Here is a 9,525-nt window from a genome sequence, read left to right as displayed (position 1 = left end):
ATTTGGAACGCTGTAGATGATTGTACTGAACACTGTTCAGAGATTTTAATTTTATCATGAAAGTACAGCTGTATCTTGGAGGTGCTACAGAATTAGAATAAGGTATAATGAGGTACTGTAGGTTGCTAATACACATTACACTCAGTAGCACCTTGGCATGTGGAAATGTGCAACTTTACACATCTGGATAACAGGAACCAACAAAAAAGAGATCAAAATTCTTTTAACGTTAACAGGGGAAATATCATCCTCAATGAAACAAATAATTTCTTCCTGTAGTTGGTGGCTGCCCAGATGATCACCTTTCCATGGCTAGTGTTAATGTAAGCACTTCAAAGGCATGGGAATGTGGGAGAGGAAAAAATCTGCTTTAAAAAATATTTTATACTTTTCTTTGCTGAGCATCTTAATACAGTAGAACCAATCTATACCTTAACTTTTATCTATAGCCTATCATCACTACTATAATTACCATATTCATGTTACTATTCTCCAAACACTAAAAGTTAGTTCATTACAGTTTAAGCTAGAAGTCGTTATTCAGTTTTCTTGCAGTGGAAAATTCTGAGACCCTTTTTCTGCTTGCCACATTTGCTGACTTATTTGCCTGTGCTATCTTTCTGCTTGGTAAAAACATCTTGTTTGAGGTGGGTTAATCCTTTGCTCTAAGCCATAAAAACCCCTTCTAACTAACACACCCTTTGCCTTCTTGGTTATCCAGTAATTCTGGCTCAGCAATTCTTTTCTTCAATATCAAAACTTGCTTCCAACTCTATTCCATCATCAGATTCCACATTCAAAAATCTTTCTGCTAAGCATACATATCTGTGAGACTTTCCTGTCAAACTTTCACCTTTCCCAACACTTCCCCTTTCTTTCTCTCTGCCCTCCGAGCAGATTCTCTCTGCAGCCAAAGCCGGTTTTCCCCGGCCAGTCATCAAACCAGCCGGATGAGGCTGCTGATGCGGTTGCGAGGAGTGCCTGCTGATCTGTCCTGTCATGTAGCCTCTGCCGGTTACAAAAATTAAAAAAAAAAATTTAAAAACCAGACCCAAAACAAACAAGCAAACAAAAAAGCCCCAGCAGCTCCCTCAAACCCAGGCACCGCCGTGCAGGATGCGCTGGCTTTGGCGGAGGTGGGGAGGCGAGCGCTGTACGAGATTCCTGCGGACCTGCGAGGAGGTGGAGCTTGCTTTTCTCCGCTTTCTTTGAGCCGCATAATTCCTGAGCTGCCGGCGTGTAAAGGGGCTGAACTTGGGCGCAATTTGCCGGCCTCGGGTGTAGGACGAAGCCCTGTCCTGCTCCCCCATCTCGCAGCAGGGCAAGGAGAGAAGCTGGAGCATCCCTCCCCTTCCTCCGGATCCTTCCCTGGCATCCCTCTCTGGCTGTCCTTCCTCCTCTTCCTCCCACTCTCACCCCGCTAAAATACACAAGCCCAGCGGCTTTAATGTGATAATAGAGGAGTTCTTGAGGAAAGTCAGAAGCACGTGGGGAAAGAAACAGGTTGGACATGCAAAGAGAAAAAGAGCTCAAGAGTTTCACAAGTGAAATGAGAAGTAACAGCTGGTGTACTGAAGGGAAGGAGAGTTGTCATGTGGAGCTGTGGATCCGAGGTTAGTGGTTGTGGGAGGGAGCTGGAACTTAAAGTAATTACGCAGGCAAAGGAGAAAGCGAAAGAAGTAGATCCAGGCTATTGCTTTGTGCTGCTATAGCTTGGAAAGAATCACCAGGAAAACTGGCAAACATTTGCAAAAGCCTTTGTGTGGTCCAGAGCCCTTCCCCTCTCCTATTAGAAACATGAGGCTGAGCATCTGATTTACTTCCGAAAAAAAAAAAAAAGAACAAAAAAGCCTAGAGGATTTCCAAGAATTTGCATTTTCTATTCTCACAGTTGAAAGGAAGAACCTATTTCACTTCCCCCTCCCCCCTAGTTAGTGCATAAATACAGAAATAAAGAGCTAAGGAGTAGCAGTAGAGGTGTAGGGGGTAACTGTGCATCGAGGTGTAGGTTAAAAATGTCAACACCACTGGAGAAAGAACACCCCTTAATTTTTCATGCAGAAATATTAAAATGAATGTGTTAGATGTTGAGAAGAATGTTGAGTTGAATACCAAATCCAAGGAAGGATTTTTCCTGCTCCCGTTTCACAACCTCCTATACAAACACAAAGCAGGGCAGAAGTTTTCCAAGGCCCAGGAGCCACAATTCCCATTGCCCAAGCCCTAGTGCACAGAGAGGGGTGACATGTCTGCTCCCTGTCCCAGTTCATCCCTCAGCACGTGGCTTTTCCACCAAGTTGGCCAATGCCCCAGAACAATGAGGCCAAGGAGATTTGCAGGAACGAGCTCTCTGTGGGATCCTCATTTCCTCCTTTGCTCCATGGCAGTTGTGGCTTGACTGCATCTCCCAGCAGGCTGAGATGGGAAAGCATGGGAGAAAGGCTTACCTACCCTTTTTCCTTCCCCATTTCATCCCTCCTCAGTGAGATGAAAAAACCATACTCACTTTGCTGACACATCATGTGCTTTGAGAAGACGAGGTGCAAGGTTGCAGGAAGTCAGTTAAATCCTGAAGGAGGAAGGATGTAGCCCTGAGCTTTGAAATCTTAATAGAGGTGAGATTTTTTTTGTGTGCAGGACCAATCTCTCTGGATACACAAATTTAGGCAATCTTTTCTCCATCACCAACTAAAGCACATGCATGCCTCGCATAATATTGTTTGCCACCATACAAATATTTTTTTCTGGCCGCTGTAGAGGCTACAGATTGCTTTGCTGATCTTCTGCATCAGATGGCTTTTTCCTTCTGGTACTGCATATATGCAGATCTGAGGTCTGTGTAAATATGTATAAACAAAATGCATATTCTGTAACAGATTTATTTTTAGTCCCTATGTTTTTATGCTAGGGATAAAGAAGTTTTTTAAATTGATATCATTGGTGTGAAATGATTACTGCTAACAGTGGAAGCTGAAATCTTATCAGGACTTTTAGAATTAGAATTAGAATTGCTGGTTGTAAGTGGTCTCCCTATAAACACTGTTCTCTTAGTTATTCTTTTGATTTCAGCAAAGCAATGCTTGCTTAAATTAAGAGTTATCAGTCTCAGGTTTCTGAATAATCCCAGCCTCAGAGTTTCTTTTCAAGAAGAGCTTGGAAGTGATGATTATAATGAACTCTGGGAGAAGCATGCCAAGCTCTGCTCCTCAGAGAGATGGTTCTGCTCACACTGAGTGCTGCCCTGTGTGTGTGGATGTGTTTGGAAACTGAATTTAAATGACTAAAGCAAGCTGAGGAGTAGACCTTACCCTCAAGCATGGGGATTTAGGTATATATGTGAGTGTCTAGGTATTTCTGTGTGCATGTAGACATAAATAGCTTTATAAGTACTGCATATCCAGTGTGTAACAATTGTCTGTTGGTATTGATGCCTTGTGAAGGCTGACCTAGAACAAGCTGGACAGAGTTACAGAATAAAGTAGGGATTTATTAAAGGCCTCAATTGATCCTTGGGCAGTACAAGAGCCCAGCCAGGGCTGCACCCAAGATGAGCCAAAATGGTCCCAAAATGCACGAGCGGTCACGAGGTGTTTCACTTTTATAACTTCTGGTCCATTAGCACATTGGAGTTAATTGGCCAATTATAGCTTTAGGTTATGAAGTTTGTTTTCCTCTCTTCATTCTGCCGTTGTTTCTGCTCTTGGGCCTGAGATTTGATCCTTTGTCCCTGGTCCCCAGCTAGAGGAGGAATTGTTTTGTCTCCCTACCCTGTACAGAGAGCTCACCATCCCCTGATATGAAGCCCAGACCCACACACTAAAGCAGTACAGAATCTGAAAAATATAAAAGCTAAAACCTGAGGCATCAATATCATGTCAATATACACAATTGTCTGTGTGATAAGAGAGAAATATAATGTCAATATATAGGATTGGGTTTTATTTTAAATTGTAAATTGCATCAACTTCTCTGGCTGATTTGGCAGAGTGAAAGTTGCTGGACCAGCCCTTTTAATAAGATCACATTTATTTTTGTGATATGTTTTTACAGTATATACTTATTAAGAGGAAATTAAGAGGGAATTAAGAGGAAAACCTGTAGGAATAGAAGCCAGGCAGTACAGGAGACACCTTTCCAAGTCATGTTATTTAGGTCCAAGTTATTTTAAATTATTTTTTGGCCTTTAAATTTTGTAATCATATATTTCTCAGCAATGCAAATCTGCCAAGGGTGAGATGAAGAATTGTGAGGAGCAGAGGACAGAGACGTTCCAACAGCAAACTCAGGATTGCTGAGCCAGGGCACTCAAACCTCATGAGTCAGCCTGTTCCTGCCTAGTCATGAGACTGAATTAAAAAATCATGGGCTGTTCTCAAAGCAAATTTGGGCTTCCTCTTGTTTGCCCTTGGATTCTGGTTTTGTTTTATGCCTAGGATATGTGTCCAAGTTTTTCCCCATAGATAAAAGGACTACAAGGGGATTTAAGTCCCAAGCAAAGGGCATTTGAAAAGCAAGTCAAATGCTAGTCCTGCAAGAATGGGCCAATGTGCAAAAAAGGTTTCTACAGAGACATAAAGAGAGTAAAACAGGCATCACAGAACATAGCAGGATGAACTGCTTGGCATCCTTACACAACTCACCTAGTATTTAACTGGGGCAAGGACAGGGAGGCTGATGTTTAGCCCAGAAAAAAAAGCAGGGAAAGCATTTAGGCTGAGAATTTAGTGTGGAAAACAGGAAGCATCAGGACATCAGTGACGTTTTAGCTAACTTGCATGAGCTGCAGCTTGGAGATTAGCAACCATTTCTGGGCTGTGTGTCACTCAATCTGCTTGTTCTGACCCAGGCAGTGTGGCCATGGCTGGGGCACAAATCTCCCATGGGAGACACCTCTGCACCTGAGAAGTTTCTGTGTTCATCTGGGGTATGAGCACAGTGTTAGTATACCCAGTGCCCATCTTCCTCCTTTATTTTGACAGACCTGGCAGCTTTTGGAAGGCCCTCAGAAATCTTTTGTTTTGCCATCTTTTAGAAGAGCGTTCACAAGCAAGGTGAGAACACTTTAATGCCTTACTAGAATATTGGTGGTCAGGAGAGAAAGCCTCACTCATGCAAGGGTTTAATACATTGTTTTCTGATAGCCTGTTGTGTTTTTTCTTTGCACATCTTTCATTGTACTTATGCTTAGGGCAGAGAGGACTATTTAAGGAAACTCACTATGTTTATTTAAAGAAGAGAAGAAAGCTCTGAGAATGCAGAATGTACTCTCTAATATTCTTTGGAGCTGTTCCCCATGATTGCATATTTAAGTAAGACAACCGATAATTGCATTGAACATGGAAACTTTCTTTCCTAAGTATTTCACAGAATCACAGAATTTTCAAGACTGGAAGAGACCTATAAGATCATCTAGTCCAGCCGATGTTCTAACTGTTCAGCTAGATCATGGCAGCAAGTGCCACATCCAGTCTTTTTTTAAATTCTTCAAGGGATGATTTCACTTCATTTCATTTCATTTCATTTCATTTCATTTCATTTCATTTCATTTCATTTCATTTCAATTTCATTTTTTTAAGCTCAGCTTGTACAGCTCCTAGCACAGTTGTCATACTGAGGAGCCTGTGTGTGTGCTGCTGCAATAGCAGGAGATAATTAGTGTACCCTGCCCTGCTCCAGAGAATGAGTGCATGGGCTGCATGAACAATATCCTGTTGCTCAACACTCTCATTTGACTTTCTCAGATCCCCATTCTGAAGATGATATTCCCACAGCCTCACTCTGTGATGCTCTGCAATGTTGCTTTCCAGTGATAGCAACAGGAATCGTATTGATCTGAATATATTCCCAGAGTGATCCTTGGAGCAAGATTTGTCGAATGAGTGTTATGAACAAATTCACCTCGATGTACAAAAGAAATTCAATTCTCCTCTTCAAAGCAGAGTGATAAAAGGATTCTGGGGACTGGATCAGCTTTGCAAGACAGTGAGGCTGGAAGTGAAGGACAACAGCAGCAACAACAAAATTGAAAAAGAGGATGGGGATGAAGAGAGAAAAGAAATACAGTATCTAGGAGGCTTCAGTAATTAAAACCATTTTAAATATCTGTGCTCTGCAAATTATACCAATTGATACAGTTTCAAAAAGCCATTACTGGGACTCCACTATGGGAGTTCAATATATTTTCTACCCTAGGGCTTTGTTCAGCAGAAATGTTAAGCAGGACATCTATGTGCAGGAGCCTGCTGAACACAGTGAAATGGGCTGCTTCATCTCCTCATCCCATTCAGCAGAAATTTAACTGTCCTGTGAAAATATGTCTCAGTACTGCTGGGAACTTTTGCATAGAGCCAAAGAGAGGTGAAGGCTTCATTGTAATGTTCCTCTTGCTCCCTGCTGGGTCACTCTCTGTTCATTGCACTACAAAGCCCTGTTGCTTTCTGCCACAGAAATTAATTTGATATTTTCCTTTGGAGCAGAATGGGTTTGGGTTAAATTCCGCATGGGAGATCAAAAGCTTGGGAACAGATGTGCATGAACTTTGTCTAAGAGCAAAATGTGGCATCAGGCAGCTGAGTGAGTTAATTGTGATGAAGCCAAGGTGATTGGTGTCTGTGGTGGTTTCTGTTCAAAACCAGGTAGAAACACCAATTGTGTTTAATGGTTTTAGTTTGCCAATTAGAAATTTCACCAACTTCTAGATTTCCCAGCCAACGCACCAAAGAGCTGGGTGGGTTGGTGCTGGCTGATCACCAGTGCATCAATTCCTGCTGTGAGATAAGTTTCTTTCATCTTTAACATGTGTTTTTCACAGAGGTGTGTACAGCACTCATTGGCTGAAAGATTTGCATCACTTTGCATGGACACATAAGTGTCTCCCATGCAAAACCATTACTTCTTCACTTGACCATGAGGAGAGGTGACAGAGAACAGAAAGTTTGTGGCATCTGCCAGAGCCAGGCCTGGTTTTTGGAGTAGTAGGACAAACACAGATTTCCTCCATGACAGGTTGGAGTGAAGACATTAGGGGCACAGATACCTCTTCCATAATAGTGTGGTTGAATTAGGAATCAGGCTTGGGCTGAAAACTGCTTATTCTTTCCTACCTTTCCCTACTAAAAAGCTTAAAGAAAGTATTTCCCAAACTGCTAAAGAGATTCAAATTCATAACTCTTGTTTGAAAGAGGCTTCTAAATCTCCTTGGCAGCTTGGGAAACCTTAGGCCTTGCATGAGACGTTTTTTCTATTACTGTGACTTTCAGCCAGGTTTATCCATCAATCTGCCCATGTTTTCCCAGGTGCCACAGGGAGATGAAAGCATTCTGTGGAAAGAGTTGGCTCATTACCTCCTGCCTGAAAAAGAGGTGAAGGCACTGAGATAGGGTTCTTTTCTCAAAGGAGATGAGCAGTTTCAAGGTCTCAGTGGGGCTCAAGTATGAGTGCATACATCCTGGAAGGGTTGAAGAATTCCAAGTCCAAATGAGTGATTCACTTGGAGGTTATGCTTTTATTTTCTGAACCTTTGACACTTTGACACAATGTTATGCTATACTACCTATATACCCCTGTTCTTATGCTTCTATCCTAAATTAAAAAAAGGAAGAAAAGGAAGAGAAGGAAGGAAGAGAAGGAAGGAAGAAAAAGAAGGAAGGAAGGAAGGAAGGAAGGAAGGAAGGAAGGAAGGAAGGAAGGAAGGAAGGAAGGAAGGAAGGAAGGAAGGAAGGAAGGAAGGAAGGAAGGAAGGAAGGAAGGAAGGAAGGAAGGAAGGAAGGAAGGAAGGAAGGAAGGAAGGAAGGAAGGAAGGAAGGAAGGACAGGGAATTTGTCTACTCTTTGTTTTCATATATGTAACCTAGTACATCTCAAATTGACTTGATTCTCCAGAAAAAAAAAAAAAATCAAATGTTAGCACCCTTTCCAATTTGAGAAGAGAAACATCCAGAATTTACTGATCTAATTTAACAATATTCCTTGATTGTCAAGGTCTTCAGAGGGATTTTCAGAAGTGCTCAGCATTATTATATCTCATTAGAATTTTACTCCTCACTTCAAAATTAGTGATGTTAGCCCAGCATGAGAGCTTTAGGAAATCACAGTGCATTGATTTAGATCTCACGGGTGGTGATTGCCCTGTAGTGACATCATGAATGTGAATCAGGGCAGGGTAACACTCTCAGGACTTGCTTCAACCCAGGCACAGCTCCTGCTTTTGGAGTAACGTGCTGGAATTCTTTCTCAGTAGGAAAGAGCTCCACTGGAGCCTTTTCCAGAAAGAAACATTTTTTTGAGCAGCTTTTCCCAAATATCCAAGACTAGGTAGAGTTTAGCTCCCTTCCCATACAGGCTGCTCTATCATACGGGGACCATACTAGAATTTGGGTTTTCAATAGGACTGTACTTTGTATTGTCATTTACTTGGATTTAAAAGTGTGTTTAGCGATTCAAAATGTTCTTTAAAAACTAAAATAATTGACTCAGAATAAAACTCTTTTGTTTTAACTCTTGCCAGGGAAATTGAACACAAAAATCTCCCTGTAATGCATCATGCTTCCAAAAAGCAGTTTATTCACTTTACCAGACACTGTGGAGTAGGTGATATGTGAGCAGCAGCACACAAAAACTAAGTTTTGCATTTAGAATAAAAATAAACTGTGTAGGGAATGGAGGTGACTTTACTTTTTTGCCCCCAAATAAGGTGTGTATACCTAGTGTTTGGGTATGGAGGGATGAGTAAAAGAACTTCAGTCAATCCTTCACATTCGCTCTTGACTAGAGTGGAATGTATTTTTTCTCTTTTACCTGAAGTTCTACATTATACTTACTGATGCAGCTGTTTTTCAAAAAAACAGCATGAGGGCAGTGCTGCTTGGCTTGCAAATGTGACAAAAAAGTTTGATATGAACAGACTTTTTTCCCTTGCATTGGCATGTCTGCATTTTTCAGAAGTTCTTTTACCTGTGGGTATGACAACACAGAGAGGCATTTTTCAAGGTCTAAAATGAAAGCAAAAGCCCAGCTGATAGTTTACACTGGCACATAACCCACTGGAAGTTTGTCAAATGCACAAAAATGCTGGTAGCATTTTGCATTTAAAGGGCCAGATATTTTCAGCAGATGGAATCAGGCATTCTCCACTGAAGTCAGTAGGAGTTGTTAATGCATAGAATAGAATTTAATGCATAGAATAGAGATTCAGAGTCTGCTTAGGGGGCTCTGATTCTGTGATTCAGACAGAAGGCTAAAATGAGATAGCTGGGAAAAATCAGGGGAAATAGAGAGAGGAAAGGACAGGATGAAAGGCAGAACAGGAAAGTTCTTATAACACAATGAGAGAACAAGGAGATGGTTATAATTAGAGAGATGCTCAGAGCTGACAGTGGAAAGGAAACCATTTAATTGCAAACAATGGATTTGAGAGGACAAGAAGAAGAGCTCCTACCTCCAGAGAAAAGCCAGAATGTAAGCCTAAACAGGCACCTAACACCTCCTGAAATCAAAGAAATTGATGCTTTGGAGGACCAGCCAGATC

The sequence above is a fragment of the Ammospiza caudacuta genome, chromosome 5 (genome assembly GCF_027887145.1).
Source record: "Ammospiza caudacuta isolate bAmmCau1 chromosome 5, bAmmCau1.pri, whole genome shotgun sequence".
Taxonomy (NCBI): Eukaryota; Metazoa; Chordata; class Aves; order Passeriformes; family Passerellidae; genus Ammospiza; species Ammospiza caudacuta.
This window is presented reverse-complemented; position numbering follows the sequence as displayed.